This window comes from Solanum dulcamara, chromosome 5 (genome assembly GCF_947179165.1).
Source record: "Solanum dulcamara chromosome 5, daSolDulc1.2, whole genome shotgun sequence".
Lineage (NCBI taxonomy): Eukaryota > Viridiplantae > Streptophyta > Magnoliopsida > Solanales > Solanaceae > Solanum > Solanum dulcamara.
This window is the reverse complement of record NC_077241.1, coordinates 38,609,334-38,631,575: the sequence shown is the minus strand read 5'-3', so window position 1 is coordinate 38,631,575 and position 22,242 is coordinate 38,609,334. Positions and strand designations below refer to the sequence as shown.

General features: G+C 34.6%; 1 pseudogene; it reads right to left on the bottom strand.

Moving 5' to 3' along the window:
* Positions 1-5,308: 5,308 nt before the first annotated feature.
* On the bottom strand, positions 5,309-7,389 carry LOC129890850 (SPX domain-containing protein 1-like; annotated as a pseudogene).
* Positions 7,390-22,242: the final 14,853 nt, after the last annotated feature.

The following is a 22,242-nucleotide window of genomic DNA, read 5'->3' as shown; positions in this document are numbered from 1 at the left end:
AAGTCCAGAATTTCATTGATGATTACTGGGAGGCCTCCAAATTTCTCTTTATATGAAGTTATTGCATTAAAGTCACCCCTAATCATCCATGGAATATGAACTGAGGTAGATAAATCCTCTATTGAGTCCCACAACTCCATTCTTTCATTTTGCGTACACTTTGCATACACTAGTGATACTAGCATCTCCTCTTGATTTCCTCTACTTCTTAGTTTAATGGTAAAATATTATTGATGGTCCATTATTACATAATATTCAAAAATATCTTCTACAAAAGTCTAAATCTTACCAGATATATTAGCCATTGCATGCTCTATACCCAGTCTTCTTCTATATTCCTCTATCTTATCTGATTCTTGAAAAGGTTCCATTAACCCTATAAATCCAAAATAATGTTTTTGATTCATTTTTATCAACCTTGTAAAAGCTTCCTTGATATTGACTGATCTAATATTCCATATAAGAGAATTCATCATGGTTTATTAAGTTTATTAATCTGTCGTCTTGTATGGACTCCACCCCCAAGTGGGACACTTGTCTCTCTTGATATCTTTCTTTTTTATTTTCCTCCTTCTTTTTGAAGATACTTTGGTGAGATATCACCTGCTCTAATGGCTGCTTCAAAATTATTCTCTAAGGTATGTTCATCTAGGTCCATGCTACCCCTTTCCATATTCAGTTTTGATATTGTTGATATGACATGTTCATGTTGCACCATATTAAGCTCTTGATTTTTCCTCTCCTGTTCTGTTCTTTCTTCATTTGTTTCCTCATTTTCCCTGTTTGTTTTATTATTTCCTTCTTGCTGATCTTCTATCTGTCTTTCCACCTCCCACCAGTTGTGGTTTCCTTTTGAATTAAAGTCTTTATTATGACTATTATTATCCTTTCCTTGCTCTATTTGATTTAGATCCGGAGTCTGAAATTTTACCATGTTATCTTATGCATCAAAAAATATTTATTCCCCTCCGCTTGTGGCTATTGTCTTGCTGCTGTTCGCATTGTATTGATTTGTGCTCAGACTCTTTTGTTTATCCTCCTGCTCTTGAAGATTTGAAGTTGCAGATTTTGTTTGGAGGTCTCTGTCTGGTGTCAGTCTGCGTATTTCCTCAGGTAAGATACTCTCCATTCTTGTTCTTGTGTGACTGTTGTGGTTCTCTTCTCCAGAAATAATGTTGTCTTCTTGTGGTTGTTCTGCAATCTTTGTGTTATTGTCTGTGTCCTTTGTTATACTTTTATTAGTATAAAAACTCTTCTCAATCCATGTTTTAGTATCTTCTTGTGGCATTTGTTCTTTATTCGTATTATCATAATTTTCTGAGATCTCTTCCAATACTGCAAATGCATTGGTATTTCCATGTTTCCCTCTTTGTTCTTTTGTACTGGACTCACTTCTCCAATTATGATCCCTGATTTATTCTTTTTGTATTTGCTTCTCCTTTGCATCCATTCTTGCTTACCTGTATTGTACCATTCCCTTCTTCTTTGGCTGACTTCTTTATTTTTTATTTCTGTGGCAGTATCTTCTATGTTTTCTTTTCGGAGATCTTCTCTAGAAAGTTTTGCTAATTCAGGATTAAGTATTCTACATTCCTTTTCCTCATGACCTTGAAGTCTGCAGTGTTTGCAATATTTTGGTAAGTAATCATAATTTATCCTTACCCATTTTGATTTTATTATTCCTGATTCATCCTCTTCAGCAATGTTTATCCTTTTTGGTAATGTTGCTAATAAATCGACCTCAACTTTGATTTTTGCGCAGCTTGGCCTTGTCTTGTTTGTTGTTGCCAGATCTACCGTTAGCGATTTTCCAACTGCAATTGCTATTGAAAATACAGTCTCTTTAACAAAGAAATTTGGAGGCAGTTCTAGAAAGCTTATCCATGCTACAGCACTTGAGGTCTCTTCCTTTGGATTGAACCATGGATTCCATATGAAAGACCTCATTTGGCAATATCTGTCATGTACTTTTAGATAGTAGACAAGGGTAGACATCATTTTAACATAGTCTTCCAGAAAATTTGGACGAATCATAATATGTCTTTCATCAAACAGTTCGATGATTGGTACTCCTTTAATTCTATACTGCATTGGAATTACCCTCCTTAGTTCTTTAATATCAATATTGTCATATGAAAACTTACCTACTACTGCATATTGTAGTTTCTCCTTTTCTATCATTTTTTGTATCTCATTGGATTTCCAAGCAATATATGGTTCCCCGTTGATATAAAAAAATTGCTTTGGTGGGATTTTGAAGGTATCAGTATCTAGATTTGTGGGCTTGAAAAAATGGGCATATGTTTGATTTTGAGTATTGACCTTAGAATTTTCAGTATGTAGTATTGTAGGATGTGTGATTATCTTGTTGGTTGTATTTTGGATTACTGGAGGAGGCCGTCCCCCGATTGTTTTGGCCATTCTGATCAGTGGCTCTTTCTTTTTGGGGGGATTGCCTCAAAGGAGAGAGAGAGATAGAGAATATGTGAAGGCTAGGGTTTTCCTATATTATTGCATGTGTATGAAGGGTGATGTCTATTCCTACTGCATGAATTATGATTCAAAGTATGATCATGAGTCTATTTTGATATAAATTGATAGTAATTGCATTAAATTGAAGAGTTTTTCCATGAATTCTCCTATTTTGATTTTTAGGGTTCATGATGAAAATTATTAATATTTTTAATTATACTTCCTAATGATATTATCTATATGAATTATGTATGGGCTGAAAGAAAGTTTATGATCACACATATTTTCAAGTAAATTTCATGGTTTTGAAATCAATTGATTCATGTCTTACTTTAATTTCAAGTACAAGCTATGGTCATGAAATTTCAAAGTATGAATTATGATTATGTATTTCAATAATGATATATTTATGTATGTATGATTTGTAATGTGGAAGAAAAATACCCACATTGCACTTATGGTATGAAAAATGAGTTATTCTATGATTTCAAACCTATGACAATGACTATGATATATGAAATTATGATTTCTATGTTATGTATGTATTCCGTGAGATTTGACTTAGCACCGAATGTGGACTTGAGATGGGGACTCAAAATATGGGGTCCTTATATAAAGTCTCTTGTCGCATAACTACGTGCCACCGTAGGTACAAAGGGATTAGAAGCGAATACCCAAATCTCTACGAGGTGAGTACCCAAAATATCAAGGCTTGAAGGTGAGTACCTGAGTCTAAGAACTAAAGGTGAGTACTCGGTTCACATAATCGCTTAGTGGATCTATCTAGGCATGTAGGAGTCTACCTTGGCAAGTAGTCTCCCCCTTTCCTCCAATGTAGGGGTAACATTGAATATCCATGGTATAGCTCGCATGGTCTTATTGTCGGTTATGGTTCCTATCTCTCATATGTATGGTCCTTTTCATGTTCTAAATGACTAATCCTATCTTTTACTTTATGTGATACTCTTATGGTTTATTATGCATTGGTCCTTCTTAAAGACTACTTATGATTTTTACTACTTCTCCTATCATGCTATTTAAAATGGTCATTTGTACAAACATAGTTTTTTATGCATTGCATTGCCTACATACATAGTACATTCCAACATACTAATGCATACTTTTTGCCTACATTGTCTCATAATGTAGGGGTTGAGGTTGAAGATCATATTCGACCACGTAGCTAGTAAGCTTTCTATCCGGCGGTGTTTATGGGGAGTCCTCATTTATCGGGGACTAGTCATCAAGTTGGTTACTGTTTTCAAAGACTTTTGTTATGTTTCATGTTGAGGGTGAGCTAGGGACATGTCTTAGCCCCCGCCCATACTCATGTGTAGAGGCTTCTAGTTGGACAATTTTTTCAAGTCTATGTTGTCAGTGACATTCTTCATTTACTAATCATGTTTTAGATTCTCTTATGATGTTACCCTATGTATGTTTATGATATGTATAAGAGGCTTGGTTGGAGCCATTTGGGGTTTCGATCGCCGTGTTACGACTAGGCTCTAGGTCAGGTCGTGACAATTAATAAGAGAAAAAAATTAAAAAATATTTATAATAGATTTTGAATTTAATATATTATATGCATGTTTCAATATAAGTAATGAATATATAACTAAAATATTTAAAATAAAATAATATATTTTAGCAACATTAATAAGAAAAAAATAAACAATAATTATAATACATTTTGAAATCAATTTATGATACATATTATATGCATCTTTCAATAAATGTGGTGAATATATAAATAAAATATTTTTAATACAAATATTATATGTGAATTTTAAATATTTTGGTACTATTTAAATTAATTTCTAATTAATTATTATTTTAAAAAAGGGAAGAAAGAGAAAGAGAAAGAGAAAAAGAAAGAGAAAAAATAGATAGAAACAAAAGAAGATGAAGCACGCGGAAGGGGGGGAGGGAGAGGGGGATAATGGGGTGATTTTAGTTATTAATTAAGATAAATATGTTATAGACTATAATAAATAAAAAAGTACCATAAAAAGGGTAATTATTAATCTAAAAGAGTTTATTTATGTAAAAATTCTTTGTTTTTAATAAAAGACCTTAAGTGGTTGATTTGATCCCCAAAAAAAGAAGTAAAATAACTTATTTTTTCCATATGTTTGATTTCTTCTTGGTATTCTTCGAGGGTGATTAATATAACTTCTTTTTTCGATATGTTTGATTTCTTCTTGGTATTCTTAGAAGGTGATTAATATTCATACTAATTGTTATCCAAAACTACTCACGAAACAATGAAGATCCGATTCTAAATTTGATTAGTTTCTCAGGTAAAGACATTTGGTTGATCTAATAACTAATTTGATGTTATCTGAATCTTGTCAAATTCTAGAACTTACGTTCTTGAAACTATTTCCTTGAATTTCTCATATCTTTTAATTTTTGTTCAGTCTTCTCAGTTTGTTTCCTAGTTTTGAAATTTCCATCCTTTGTGTTATCATTCAGTATCTAAGATATGAACATAAAACAGTTGATACATTAAGCAACAAATAGTAAATTGTGTTTTTTGGCAAATAAGCACAACTGAAATGTCTTTAAAACTTCTAAATAAAAAGAATCTTTATATGTAGGCTAAGTTGGGTGGATGTAGTACATGTGTCGGATTCTCTAAAAGTATGCTACTTTTGGAGAATCTGACATGCATCCATTGATCTGTTTGAAGAACCCGAGCAACATAGCATGTAGGACGAAGACAGAAATAGTATTTAGAGGGAGTAAGAGGTTTTATTCGGAAAAGATTATTTTCCAAATTGCAAAACTTATTAGGGGTAAAATATTGATGAAACTGTGTGTTTATAAGCTTAAAAATGATAATTTGAATGTGACCAACTTATGATTTTGTCTATATTTGGCATTTTAGTGTGTACCAAACACTTGCCAAGAAGTTTATATGAGCTGGTGAAGCTCATAATCTTTTCCCAACAATCTTCATAACCCATCAAATTCTGCCTCCAAGACTACATACATACAGTCCACAACCTTTAAGACTATAGAAGCATTAGTCTAACTTGAAAATTCTTTTAAGCCAAAAACAATGGATTACAAATGGGAATGTGTGTGTGTGTATATATATATATATATAAATATATATATATATTTATCAGTTAACATCTTTACAAGATGCACCAGAAATCTAAAGCTATATATGAGTTGTAAGGTAATGTAGTCGCACAGCAGCTGCACTCACTGCTGCTTCTTGGCAAAAAGTAAAAAAACAGTATGTAGAGCAATGTCAGAGACATGAGTAAACCCTACTTTGCTTCTTGTATGACCACTGGAGCATTTTTCCATACTTTGTCGAGGTCGTGGGTTTTCATTGGTGGCAAAGAGAACATGCTGACAGTTGAACTTCGGGTACGCATCTCCTGCAAGACTCTGAGTGCTGAATATGTAAGTCTCAAGAACATGTTCTTTATCTCTGCAAGTTGTTGAGGAACTTTCACTGGCCTTTGTCCACCACTACCTCCTGGTAGTTCAAGTGGCTCAGTTTGGTATAAAAGGTGACTAAGAAGTGTATCACACTCCTTCACTAGTTTATTTAGAATCTCAGTTTCGAAGCATGGCTCCTCAAGCACCTTTTGGATGAAAGGCAATCGAATAAGCTCCCCACAGAGTTTTTCATATTACTTTAAAATCTTCACAACTCCTGTGGATAGCAAAAGTAACAACATAAATTCATTACAGCCAGGAGCCAGCCATATGGGAGAAGCTATCCCAATCATATCAGCAGGCAGTTGAGGACAGGACAAACATGAAGAAGAAAAGACATCCATACTTGTACATGTGCCAATAGCTATACATTTAAAACACAACAAATATGTTTGTGTAACACTTGAATGTTTTTCCAGAAAAAATCTGAAGTAGGTTAAGGAACAAAATATGACGTTCTAAAAATTTGAGCCACAAAGAGGTGACTGATCAGATGCCTACATGCAATCATGTTGTAAATTTAGCATTGAAAATCAAAAGGATCCATCCGCATTTTTATTGTACTTTTTTTTGGTTTTTCGTGTCCGGTAGACTAATTCAATTGGCACCGGATAAGCCCCATTCAGGGGTAGCTACTGAACCACATCATTCGATTGTGTGGGCATCCATATTCAACAAAAGAATTTGATAATTAGTTGAGCTTAGCTAATATTCAGTTATTAGGATTGGTTGGTCTGGCTATATATTAAGTTACACTTGCCGATAAAACTGATTCAAGATTACAGGTGAATGTACAGCTCATTAAAGACCGGAGAGTAGTTCAGGAGGGATACCTGTATAGTTAAGAGCACTGTAATTCTCCAATAAAACCATCTCTCCATGAAGATCCACGATGTCCCTACCTAATCTATTCACCTCTTCATTTGACTTTCTCATTTCAGCTACCCTCTCTTTCAAAACCTGCAAGAATCAATCAATTATTATTCCTTCTTATATAAGTCATTAACAATTGATGAGTAAGATACCTTAAGGTGAATAATGTAGTCCTCTTCTTTCTCGACAAAGAAACTGTTAAACTTGTCGATCTCCTCCTCTAACAGCTTCACAAAATCATTCACCTCTTTGGTAACCTTATCATCCAACCTCTGCCTTTTCATAGGCCTATCATCCTGAGTATAACTCAACTTCAACGCTTTCTTAAGATCTTTATAACTCAGGAACTTGTCTTGCCATTCAGGCAATGTTTCCTCTATGTGGGTGGCCCTTCAATATTTTCCAGAACTTCATCTCCAAGAGATTCCAAGAAATGGAAGTATACGATTGCAAAAATGGAGAAGGCTAATTGAAAAAAATAAAGGTATATAAATATAGAGAGGTGTGGTGTGGGGGAAGAGGGAGAAGTTAGCATAAGCGAATAATATTCCAAGCACGAATTCTTTCGCATTTAAAAAGGAATATCGAAATAGGATATCCTCACTTTCGGTGCTTATTAGATGCCCCTTTGGTTTCACCGTTTAAATTTTGCATACATTGAGGGTTACTTTGATACCAATAATTTATTTATTTGTTTTTAATTAAAATCAACATACAAAAAGTCTCTTCTATTATCTACTAGTGGCAAAAACTGTGTTGTGCATGAGGTTAATATTGATTTACCAAGTTATTGTTTAAATAATATTAATTAAATAATCTAATTTTTTGTTTAAATGAATTATATATATTTGTATGACAGTAAATCATTTCATCAAGTGTAAAATCAATACTTATTATTAGCATTACAAGTTTAAAATGGTATTGATTAAAATAATTTTAAAATTTTAATCTAAAAAAAGTTATATATATTTGTGTGGTGGTAAATTATTTATTTAAAATAAGTTATATAGATGTATTTGTATGATAATAAATTATCTCATCAATTGTAAAATAATTACCTACAAATATTATTAAAATTAGAAATGATTATTCAGAATAAGGTGGGAGTGACATCTGTGGTGAACAAGATAAAGATAAGATTGAGATGATTTGGACATGTGAAGAGAAGATACGTGGATGCACCAGTGAGGAGGTGCAATAGGTTGGTTATAAAGGGTACAGGAGAGAAAGGGCTAGGCCGAAAAAGTATTGGGGATATGTGAAAAGACCGGGTGTGATGCAACTTCAGATTATCGAGGTCATGACCTTAGATAGAAAGATTTGGAAGACACGTATTAGGTAGAAAGTTAGTAGATAGTGTATTATTGTCTTGCTTAGGGTGGTTGGTGTTTGTGAGTGCACTAGTTGTATTACTGTAATTCTTGTTATTAATATCCATCTGTATTTATTATTATTTTCAATAATATATCCAAGTATGTTGTTTATTGTGTTCGATTATTGCACTATTTTATTGTTGTTGTTGCTCCCTTCTGATAGACTTTGCATTATTTTCTTGTGACATGCTACATTTTCTTCTTTATATCTCAAATAACAGTATTTGTGCCGAAGGTCTTTCAGAAACAACATCTCTACCTACATGGGGTAGTACTAAGGTTTGCATACGTTATATGTCCCAACCCAAAACCGAGTGTGATGACACTTGTCCTATCCCACCAGGATAAGTCAGCCTAAACCCAACATATGCGGAAGAAATCAATAGATGATATAAACAAAAGTGGAAGTCTTTAGTAATTTCAAATAACCCTCAAAACCTGATTGTCAAGTATACAAGCCTCTACTAAATACAGAATGTCATAATAAATACAAATCTCAAATGTCTTTATTTCTCAAATAGAATAAAGCATAACATAAGGAACAAGAAAGTGTGTAGGACATCAAACAGCTACCTCTCGAAGTCTCTTCAGAGCCTTGAATGAATAAGAAAAGGAAAGTACTCACAGCCCAGGCTGGAAACCTACACAAATATAGAATAAAGGAGTGAGTACCAAACAACACAGTACTCAGCAAGTCAACTAACAAAACAAGGTAAATCTAATAGAACACTAGAACTCCTTTCATCCTAACCGAACCTCCTCAACTACAACCTGCACAGAATTCAGCCCTATCTAAAGTACACAATTCATAAGGAATATAGGTCAAAAACAGCTCATCAACATCACCAAATAAGTCATATCAATATCAAGTATGTCAATCATAGAAACAACAAGGGGTATACATAAATCTCAAAATCCAAACAGGTATCAAATGTATATTAGTCACAAGAATACCAAGAGGTAAACACAAGTCTACAGACAACCAATGATGTGCAGTGCAATGCAATGAAGTATTAAGTAGAAAGATGCATATCAGTATTATCGGTACACATCCACTGGATCTTAGTCCAAAACCCATGGAGGACAACTCTTTTCATATAACCTGCCATAGAGCGTGTGGCTTGACCCCTCATATAAAATCTGTCATGGAGCATGTGGCCCTACCTCTCAACTAGAACCTACCACGCAATGTGTGGCCCGATCCCTATTTCTCATAACTTTCACAACGTATCTCATTTAAGCTATGTCGCAGAACCAATACAGATAGGCATGTTCACACATAATTAATAAGAATATGATTATGTCAATCACAACATAAATTTTATGTTAAGATAATCATGATACATTTCCAATACCAAGTCAACGTCATTAGTCACATCATAAGAAGTCATCAAATTTCTATTTTTATTATCCCTTTTTCATATAATTAGGAACAATCGGTGAGCAAGTGCTTCAAGTCAATTTTCACCATTAATAATGAGCCAGTTGACAATTTCATTAAGTTTACATCGCAATAAGCTATCAAGCATTTCATCAAATTCACATCAATTCCAAAGTCAAGAATTTCATATTTTCGATCACAATCATAGTACACATTGCCTTTTTATCATCTGCATTCTTTTATTAAGGTCCATTTACATGAATAATTACCCATCACCTCATTTTCATTACTCCCCAACACATATAAGAAAGAAAATTCGAGGATTCTACAAGATTTATGGAGTTTTAGAAGTTCACTTACCTCAAATAATTGAACAACCACTTCAAAACTTGAGCCTTTTGTAATGCTTTCGAATGATCAGGCTAAGAAAGCATGCCCACAAAAGTCTAAGTAAAGTAACTACCAGATTCACAAGATGGATCTAACAATCCAAGTAATCATCGGTGGGTACAAAAACCCCAACACCCAGGCACTACAAGCAAGGAAGATCCTAGAAATAAAATTTATAGAAATCCGATCGATACCTGGAGTGTCATCCTCTGTCTAACCTGTTGAAGCATGGGGTGAAATGCACCTAGCCTCAAACTAAACACCTGAACCACTAACCGCAACACTCGAGGTACCACCTCTAACTAACTGTTCCTAAGCCCTACGAACCCAACCCTGTCGAGCATCTCACCTGCGATGTGTGACTGTAGGACACTCTCTAGTCGGATGCCCAAACTCACCGCACGTATAACACTTTTCACCAAATGCAGCCCGCTGAGATGAACCAGCTAAATTAGTATGAGCCCCAAAACTTAAATAGCTGGAGAGTAAACCCTAAGAAGTCTGTCGTGAAATCTATCCACTATGGGTACCATAACCTGCCACAGTACCTCCTAAAACTTGAGGTGCTCCCGCCATGGGTTTGATAGGCCGAAGGTAAGGGTAATCCTCCCAAGGATGACGCCTACCTCTACTGTGCTGACGGTGGGATCTCCCACCTCCACCTTTGTAAGTCTCTATACATGTATGCTCCATAGACCTCACATAACTAACCACCTAGGGAAAAGTAGAACCAACTGCTATCTAGTACTGTGATACAAGGTGGAGCGGTAAAATCAATCCCTCAATAAATCGCTGAGTCATGTCTTGATCCACAGGAAACATTGTAGGAGAATCCCCTGTCCAATCTAGAAACTCCATCATATACTCAGAGACCGATGAAGAACCATATTGAGGACCTACGAGTCCAACTCTAGGATGAGAACCGCCTAATGCACCCAAAACCACACCTGCATATGGTGTACACTCGTTGAGATGCTAAATCTCCAATGCTGGATCCAAAGAAGCCGAGGTGGTCACAGATATTATCGAAGCCTGGGTAGTATGTGTCAATGATCTAGCCATGTCTATCCATCTAAGGAGGACTGAATTCCAAGAAAGTATTTAGAAGTTGATCAAACAAATTTCACACGATTAGGAATCAAGAATAGAGTTTCCCTAAAATGCCCTATAGCTTCCCGAAGATAGAATATAGACATCTCTACATTGATCTGCAAGACTCTACTAGGCATTTGCTCTTATACCGACGATACCGATAAACCTAAGCTCTGCTACCACTCTATCATGACCTAATTTCTTAAGTTACGATGACACCTACTATGAATGCACCAGTAGATAAGCCTAACCCCACAGTCCGGAACCATAGGCAATGGACCATAACAAGCGGAAGAAAAGAAGCGAATAATAGTACTAATAATAAGAAGAAAGAAGAAAAATCACAATACAATAAGGTAACCCCCAAAATCTGGTATCAATCGGTAATCGATCCACTAGATCAAATAAGAAAGTACAAGGCTTATACATATACAATAATAGTAATGGTAATACAGACTATCTCTGAATACAAAATAAAGACTAGTCCAAGCCAAAATAGAGGAACATAGGCAACTTTGAATGCCAAGAGCTCACTCAATTCTCCAAATCCAAAAGCTACTCCGCATAATAACTAAATCAATAGTGAAAACCCGTACTTTGATCTATAGGGTGTAGAAGTATAGCATGAGTACCAACAAGTAGCACTCAGTAGACATCGGCCAACTAAGCTTCAAAGATAAAGCAAGTATAAAGAAAATATAAGCAAGTAGTATATATCACAAGTAACTAATAAGGATAGTAAGAAAGCCTGCAATAAGAAGCATCAGATATAGGAAAGAGAGAGTAGGTAAGAAACAAGCAAGGAAACCAATGACGTACCTGGTGATGCCAACCCAAGACCTAAACACAACGACACACTACGGAGGAGGACAACTGATTGACAACCTACTAACAGAACTAATCACAGATATCACATAAAGGCCGAAAGGACCATATCAACTAAATCGCTGCACAAAAAGTTAGATAAATCAGAACAAAGGCAGTAACTACCTTCAAACAAGAGACCACTCTTTATACAGGCACAAGTTCGCAACTAGTAAGTCAATACTTCCCGAGCTCCTATGTGCCAAAGAAGTTCACTCACAAACAGGTAAACCCGTACGGCATCTCATACTACCAATATGTACAAACATCTATGCTGGTAATAGACAATGCATATATACATGAAAGTAATGCAGTAAAACCAGTAGTACTATTTGTTCCAAGTACCTCATACCAAGATATATACACCTACTTCCAGTCCCGGCCTAGAAGTAAGACCTATGTGCCTCTATGGGATTGCCATAGGGGGATCAAGAATGCCTCTATATACCGCCTGGTCCCAATCCAGGTCTTATATCAATCTGTAACGTGAACGCAACCTCGATGCCTTGAATCAATGTCATAAAATGAGCGCATCCTCGATGCCTCGAATAACTATAATAAAATAAGCGCATCATTGATGTCTCCGGTCCACTAAATATAGTAGTAATAAAGGTAGTACAACCCCTATTTGAAATCAGTATAAAATAGTTTGGGTTATAACCCTATTTCTCAAATCAATGCTAGAGCCAATGCATGCACTGGGTCGACTACATCCATGAGAAAATAATGATACAATGTAATGCATGCCATCACCAACACCCAGACAATACCCACAAATCACATACAATATTGATTCAACAAGCACCTTACCCTCTAGAGAATACAAACAAGGCTCACAAATACCATCGATCTCTAATCAAGGTCTAAAGCTCGAATATAGTCCTGTAACTCAACCACAAGGCCTAAAAGGGAACTCAACCCTAACTGGGTAACAAGAAAGAGAAAAATAAGGAAACAAATGCTCAACTATTCAATCAATACCTCCAGGTCCATCTGGGAAATATCACCTCGAGATTCATAACCACAAATAGCCCCGCCAAATAGCAATAGGAAAGCATAGGGGATTCTAACTCTAAATCCAAAAATAGAACACAATAGTAATTCACAAGCCTAATCGGATGGAAATCACTACACTAAAGCTCCAACGTAAGTACTTCAATAATGAATAACACTAAGTATCATAAAATCCCTCCAACAATGGCTACAACAACTAAGGTTCAAACCATAACTCAAGTCTAAGATACAAATCACCTAAAATAGGTTAACCAAAGCCAAACTAAGGCATAATCCACAATCTTACCAACTAGACGGGAAATCTCATACAGGTAAAATAGCCTAAGGCTTATACCAGGATAACGAGACTATAATTTAGGAGTTAAGCCTAACCCGTCACACACTATCTAAACCAGTAGCAATTTATACCAAACAATACTTTATGAAACTCAATCAAAAGAATGTAGACCGTATCCTACCTCGAAGCCAAACACGCAATCGCTAAGTCCCCTTTTCTAAAGCTTTTTGCTCCAAAAACCACTCCAAATTCCTCCATGTTATCAAAATATTGATCACCTCCTCAATACGAAAGTTTTGACATGAAAATCATATATTACGGAGATGGATCCAAAATTGGGTCTAAAGAGAAATTATTGGACCCGTAATGGGAATCTTAAAAACGACTCTGTAAAAATGTTCGAAATGCATTATTGAGCTTGTACCCCAAATTGAGGCACAAATTGATGCTCAAAACGTTCTAAATCAGCCCAATAATAATTTTCACCATTAAAGCTTAAAGTCAAGCTAGGGCAGCCCCTTTAGGGTGTATTTTACCTTAAAAATTACCTTTCACACTTCCCCAAAACACCAACACGTATCCATGACTCCCACGGACCCAATGCACTTAGAATCTCCCAAATTGGAGCTCCCTAGCTCCCAAAATCAAAAAAAACAAATGTGGGTCGGGCTGAGTTCGCGTCACTAGTCTTAAAAGACAAGTGAATTTCTCTCCACGAATGCGGAGGCTAAACTCTCAAGGCTCCATAAACACAGAAGTTCCACCACGAACATGGAGGTTAATCCATTAGGATCCATGAACGTGGAAGGGATAACGCGAACGCGAGGCCAATGCCTTAGGCTTTCAAAAATATGGGAACATATCTGCTAACGCGGAGACCAAGATACTTGGCTTCCATGAATGTATCCCCTGAATGCGAAGACCAAAGTTGTTCTGCACCATCTGATGCACATCAGCTAGTTTTTGTCAACTTTTCCAACTCCGGTACGGTGCTTGGGATTTGTTCAGAATCCCGCACATGCAAATGGACTATGCTACCCCCACCAAATTCGATATTCCAGACTCAATGACAAAATTTCCATTTGAGATCGTCTCAACAAAATATGGGTCCCACACCCAAGCATAATTTTTGCTAATTTTACAAAGAGGCTTGAAATGAGACCAGAAGCTTCAAAAATCAAACGAAAGGTCGTTCTAGACCAAACTCGACATTTCAAAGCTAACCATACTAACGAAATTTCAATCAAAGTGCATTTACCAAGATTGTTGACCAAAGTCAACCTTAGGCCAAATTTCAAAGGTTATAGCACCAAATGACCTCAAACTCGCACTAATTACCTTGATACTCGTGCCGACTATACTACTACTCTAATTTGGCCATTCTGGAGCTGATGAAACCATTAGAATTCCATTCTAAGGTCGTCTTCCTAGATTTTTGACTGAAGTCAACCATTCAAACTCTAAGAGCACTAAAACAGAGAAACAGGCATAAAACTCAAATGAAAGATTAGGCGACCAAACTGTTATTATGAATGGCTTGGGGTCGCTATAGAAAATCTCAAAAGTTAAAAATATTAGAAAAGACAAAAATTACCTTGAGGGTTATTACAGGGCTATAGGCCTATTTAACATTTTAAAAACTTGGGTTGTGCGGTAATGGATTTCTAACATTTTAAAAACTTTAGTTGTGGGGTCATGAGCTTCTTTAGCATTACACAAATTTGGGGATAAAATACAAGTTTATAAAAATATATTTTACCAATACTTAAACAATTAAATATATTTTAATATAAGAATAATTATAATCGCAATTTCCGTATATAAATTAAACCTTGGGATTCAAATCCCTTCTAGAAACTTCTTTTCTGAACTTTCCACCTCAATTTCCCCCTTTCTTCTCCGATGCCTTTTCATCTTTCAAACTATCCCCACCCTATCGAAAACATCAACCTCCATAAACTCACCTTTCTCCATCAACAAACCTTTTCAAGATCCCATAAACATTTCTGGAGTTCAAAGCTCTCATACTCAAGTTCAAAGTTCTCACCATTTTTCTCTCAAGTAAGTTTAATCGGGTTTGAATTGGTTATTTTCATGCTCTTGATTTGGTATTATTATGAAGTCTTGACTTGGGTAATACCTAGAAGTATTTTGAATATTTGTGCACACCACTCGATTTTAAAATTTCTACTGTATGGAGATTGAATTTAATGATATTTTCAGAGATTATTGTCATTGCATGATCGATTTTTATTGAAAATAGTACTTATTTTGAATGTTTTTATATGAGCATTACTATGATTGTTTTAATAGGCCAGTGGTCAATAGATTTACTCTAGTTGATTGTGTTACTCTGTTTTGCTGTGTTTTTTATTTAATTGTGCTTGTAGATAGTATATAATGGCTAAAACTAGAGGCGGTAGCATCAAACTATCTACTCCTGCTCCTAAAAATAAGAAACAAAAGGCTGGAGAAGTTTTGAAAATTTTAAAAAAGAAAAAGATTGTAGTGGAAGAACCCGAGTCAGAATCTAAAACAATGGCTGAGATTAACAACTACTAAGACAGTAGTGTCCAAGCTAGTGATGATGTTGAATCTAGTAAAGCAGAAAGTGATATCGTAGATAAGGAGATTAGTATAGATACCCTTAGTGGACATGAGGTTGATGATACCCTATCCTTGCCAATTTTTGCAAGAGATATCTCTAGTAAGTCGTATGGCCTAGCAACATGGATGGATGAGATAGGATCGTTTCCAGCAAAGATTTATGTAAGAAGAAGGATGATTTTTTATTATGATTTTAAAAAAGTTCTAGTTGATAAAAAACTTTATCATGACTTTAAGGATACTTGTTTTGGCCACTTGAGGCATATTTCAAATTATTTCAAGTTCAATGGACATATGGTCCATTATATGTTGTTGCTATGTGTCAAGAATGACAAAATATTGCATGAAATTCGGTTATGTATAAATGATAAGCTTGCATGTTTTGTCTTAAGAGAATTTGCATTGATTATAGGACTGAATTGCTCAGCGTACCCCCATGAATCAAAAATGAACAAAGTCCTTCAAAAAGGTCAGAATTTTTATTTCATGTTGACGAAGAATAAAAACATCATTTCTGCAAAGTAGTTGAGTTTGATCAAGGGTAATAGATTGAATGAAGAGTAGAAGTTGAAGTGCTCTTTAGTTTGGTTTGTCTACACGATACTACTTACCCATGATGCATTGAAGATTGTGGATTCAAACTACGTCAAGATGGAAGATGCTTTAGATTTCTTCATGAGTTATCCATGGGGAAAAGAGTGTTTTGATTTAACATTGACGTATTTGAAGAAGAAAATTAATTTGAAGAAGCAGCGAGAAGTGTATGGTGAAAAGAAGAATGCATCGTATGCTCTATATGACTTTCCCTGGGCTGGTACTTATTATTAATCATGTAGTTGATTTTTGATAGAATCTTATTTATTTGTGTAGTACTTTATAGACTCTGTTTAGTTATTTGTTTTTTTATTAATTTCAGGTTTGGATATATGAGGCTTTTCCTTATCTTAAAAAGTATGTCGTAAAGTATTTGAATTCCCCTCTGTCCATTGCTCATTTACTAAGATGGCACACAACAAAAAAATGATAATATAATGGAAGGTGATCCATTTAAGTATAAAGAAAAAGTAAAGGTATAAATTTATTTATCATTAGCTATCTTTTTAAACTAGTGAATGTTGTGTTATATTTATATTTTTCTTATTTTTGTAGATTGTGCACCCATTCCTTACCCCTATTGTTTGTGAGATGAAACAGAATTACATAGAAATATTTAAGCCATATACGAACGAAGGTAAGGGTATGGTCCTTGATGGCTTGAAGGTCGATTTGAAAGGTGTGATCATCCTCTCTCCAGCAGTAGTGGAGAATGAATATTTGGGTGATCACACTCATATTCAAGTTTGTGAGAATTCTATTTCGAATGGACAGAAAAATATTCCAAGTACTTCTAATGATGGGAATCTGTATGAGCATATTATATCCCTCGATCAATCAATGGTGAAAGTTGTTGCATATATATCGAATGAGAAATTGAGGAGAATTGAAAAGAATAAGAAGTAGCAAGGTAAACAGGCTTATATATTGTTATTGTTAAATAATTTATTTGTATGGTCACTGACCATGCAGATATTGATGAAGAGCTTGTAAAAATTGATGAAAAGTTAAAACAACAATTGATGAATACCTTGCAGCAGTCGATGAATTCAAATAAGAGAAGAAAGAAGCAGAAAAAGCGAAGGAGAAGGCAGTTGATGAATTGGAAGAAGAGAAGAAAGAAGAAGGAAAAGAGGAGGGGAGGGCAGTTGATGAGTTTGAAGAAGAGAAGAAAGAAGAAGAAAAAGAGAAGGAGAAGACAGTTTATGAACTTGAAGAACAGAAGAAGGAAGAAAAAAAAAGAACAAGAGGATGAAAGAAAAATAAGAAGCTAAAGAACAGGAGAAGAAACAAGAAGAAGGCTTCGCCATTGATGTGGCAGAAAGAAGAGAAAAAAGAAAAAAAAGATGAAGAAGACAATGATGCGGTTTTAGTGGACGTTATGGATATTGTTATAGAGCTCAATAGAGCGGATATTGGTGACAAGTGTAACATCCGTACCATTTTAACTTAGATTATTCCGAGAACCAAGAGAAAATTTATAAAAAATAAAACTGGGGACCAAGGCCATATCACAGACCTAGAAGGGTATTTTTGCTGCGAATAAATTTTGAGATACTAGAGTGCGCAATGTGTATGTGTCGCAGATGAGAAAAATTTAGACAAGTGGATTTAGGGATCAGATCCGCATCGCAGACCTAGGATTTATTTTTGCTTAACGTTTGTTTTAATGAGGGATATTTCAGTCTTTTTCCTATCATTCCCAAATTTAATCCAGTATGTTTTGGGACCAAAATCCATCCCTTATCAGTACCCAATGGAGTTTTTCCCCTCATTATCACCCAAAATATTTTGAGAACAAGAATTAAAGAGAAGAGGAGAACCTAAGGTTCAAGGATTTCAAGCTTAATCTTCAATTTTTGCTTAAAAAATCTTCATTCTAGGTATGCAAGGCTATCATAACGTTGGACTAAGTTTTTCCTCATTTTCTACCTTTCTATATAGTCAGGTAGATTTTCAAGATTGAGTTTTAAAATTTTGATAATGCGAATTCCTGAGTTTTTATATAAATTCCATTATGTTCTTGTGTATATTCAAATATATCTTAGTGAGTTTCTTGAGTTGAGTTTCGAGATTTGGGATTCATGGTGGCACTCAAATAAACCCATGTTGAATTTTTGCATTGATTATTTTATGCAATATTTTTTTTATTTCTCACCCCGTGTTCGGAGCCCGTGGAGCACCGACTAAATTTGGGTTGCCCATTGTAGGTCTCATTCGTGGCTGATGTTCCCAATGAGATTTTTTCCATACCCAGGGCTCGAACCAGGAACCTCGGGTTAATGGTGAAGCAGTCCCATCACTATATCACAACTTATGTTGGTATTTATGCATTGTTTGGTTAAAGAATGAGTAATTATTTTCATCATTTGATTAAAAAATAGCTTGAGCGTGAGTTGACTTTGAGAAGCCTTTCATTTATCATTTTGAGCATGAGTTGATTTTGAGAAGTCTTTTATGTATCCTTTTGAGCATGAATTGAGAAGTCTCTTAATCACTATTTTGAGCATGAGAATTATTGAGTTGAGTTGAGAAGTTAAATATTTATTTTAAATGCAATCATTGAGTTGAGTTTATGTCTATTTTAAAGAGAATAGATGAGTTGAGAAGAGTTGAGTTTTGAGCTAAGTCCAAAAACAAACTAAAAAGCTAATTGAGTAAATACACTCATTTGAGTTATGAGCATAGTAAACTATATTTTTGGGAGTAGTATTGATCACCGATTTGGATAAGAGTATAGAAAAAATCGAACCCTATAAACTACGTAGCCAGCATAGGATAGGATCGTATCATTCATTCGGTCTACTGCTTATTATCCCAAAAGAGGACTTTTATTGGATCTAGAGATGAGTTTGCATTAATTACCCTGGCAAGGTATTGGACGATTGTCTCAATGATAATAGTTCGTTGTATCATCACGTAGCTCATAAGTAATGGTTGTCGATTAGAGAAACTCTCCAAGAAATAAATTATTATATTTTATACACTGAGTTGCATTACTATCTTTTTAAATCATTGTCTCTTATTATATTTCATGCGTATTTGAGTTGAGTTATTTTCAGAGTTGAGTATCCTAAGTAAGTTTCCTTTGCCATTTTACATACACGTGCATTCCATGTACTGACATTATTTGACATGCATCATTTTATGATGCAGCTACAGGTGATAGAGATCATCAACTAGCGCACCGTTGAAGATCAGTTCCTACCCAACTTTTGGTGAGAACTCTTTGAATTCATAGGCACTCTTAAGTCTTTACTTTTCAATTATTGATTATTAGTTTGAGGTAGCCGTGGGCCTATCCTGGTACCTATCATAGAGTCAGTATTCTAAAGGCTTCATAGACTAGTAGACAATGTCTAGTTTATTTCCTTGAGTATGTTTTGGATGCGTTGAGTTAAGTCTCATACATTATTATATATTGGAGTATTTTCTTATTTATTCTTAAGAGTATTAAGTTGCATACTTCATTGTGCCCATCTGAGTTTATTTATGAGCTAAAGTCTTCCACTGAGTGAATTAGCCAGACCAAGTGGTTAGCTTGGGACCAAAAATGATTTTTGAGTGTTTGCCACATCTAGGGTGTAGGCTTAGGATGTGACAACAAAAAACATAGTTGATGTTATTGGTGTTTTAAGAAAATTATTTTTGAAATATTTTGTTATTTTATTGTTTTGGTGGATGATCGGGTTAGACAGTTGGGGTTTTGTTTTAATGGATGGTTTGGTAAAGAAAAATTACCCCTTTGATGGATGGTTGTTTTTGGTTGACAAACAGTTTAACCTGTGTTAATATGAAGTTTTTTCATGGTATGTAATTTCTGCTTTACTGCATCTTTTTTTAATCATTATAGAAGGTCTTCTTAACTATTTATAAAGCTATATTATTGTAACTTGTCGTCATTAAAATTGTGTATGTTTAATATTTTTAGATTGCATGAATAAAAATCATTCTTTTTAGTAGACTGCTATCACTGTTGTTTTATATTATTATCGATCATGAATAAAAGATATAATAGTGTAACAGTTTAAGATAAATATGTTTATTTATTCAGTACTACTACAACCCTGTTACACCTTTCCAAAAAGTAAATACAAAGAACAAACCATACACTATAATTTTTAGGCCTTTATATTTTTCTTCAGCCAAAATCAATCTTTGTTTTAGTCGATCCCTTTCTATTTCGGTGTCTTTTAGCAATCTTTTCAATTGATTTCTTTTCTATTCGAATTTTTTAAATAAATTCATTACTAGATTCCTATTTTCTTTGGAGTTCTGAAGCCTTTGTAATATTTAAAATTTAGCAATGCATTAAAAACTCTATGTCTCAGGTCCCAGACTCATTTTTGATGGGCTGCTCGTTGATGAATCATTTTCGAGCCATATAAAAAAAGAACATACGCCATCTACATAGTTAAAAACTTATTGACCTTGGTTCATATCGGTGTGTGATATCCTCAACATAGCTAGAAAACCACAACGACAAATATAAGACTTCTTTGCATTGGATGTTTGAGATGCTTGAGACATTTTAAAAAAAAAGAATCCAGTGAGATGTTTAAAATAGAATAAGATGGAAGAATTAATGAGGAAAAAAATATAAGAGGAATTTCCTTGCTTTTATTCAAAATAAAATACATGTTACCGTTGAAAAAAATGGTAATTTGTATTTTATTACCGTTGGAGAACTTGGTATTTGAATATTGTCACAAATGATCATAATATATAGATCATTAGTGTAGTTGATACTTTTTCATGTTCAGGATTTATGTTGGACCAATAAGATATACACTCCATCATTAGTCAAGTATATGCGGGTTGATAGAATGGTTTTAAAATAATCGATACTAAACTTACTGGAAAATTATACTTATATATAGACCATAACTAGTAAAATTTAAAAAGGAAAATAATTAATTAATAATATATTCTATTTTTGAAATTTATCCCATTAAATGAGTTTAAACAAGTAATATGATCATGTAAGGGTCCACGTAAGTTGGGAGGGGTGATCAACGATGTACGAAAAAGAGTTGTGGTTAAACAATCAACATCCTCAGAGTAATGTTTGAGAAAGCATAAGTATATTGTGAGGTTGTCACTTGTTCAACAACAACTCTTCATCATGTAAGTGATGATCAACGATGTACGAGGAAGAGTTGCTCGAGAAGTGATAAGAGTTATTTGAAGAAGTGACATCCCTACAACATACTTATGATTTCTCAAATATTACTCTAAGGATGTTGATTGTATAACCATAACTCTTCCTCGTATAACGTTGATCACCACTCCCCGACTTACATGGACCCTTACATGACCAAATTACTTATTTAAACTCATTTAATTGGATAAATTTCAACAATAAAATTTATTATTAATTAATTATTCTCCTTTTTAAGTTGTACTAGTTATGGTCTATATATAAGTATTATATTCCAGTAGGTTTAGTATCAATCATTTTTAAACCATTCTATCAACTCGCATATACTTGACTAATAATGGAGTGTATATCTCATTAGTTCAACATAAACCACGAACATGGATAAGTATAGACTATACGAATGGTCTATATATTATGATCATCAGTGACAATATTCAAATACCAAGTTCTCCAACGGCAACAAAGTATAAATTACCACTTTTTCAATGGTAACATCTATTTTTTTGACAATTCTTTAAGGGTTTGTTTGTTAGTGTAAGACCCCAAAAATTGAAAGATTTGGAAAATAGAATTTGAAGGAGTTTCCAAAAAAATAGAGCTTTTATGCACAAGATGCCCTTCACAATCCAGTTCACGAGGCGTGAACTTGACCACGGGCCGTAATGGGCTTCGTGGTGGAGTCTTG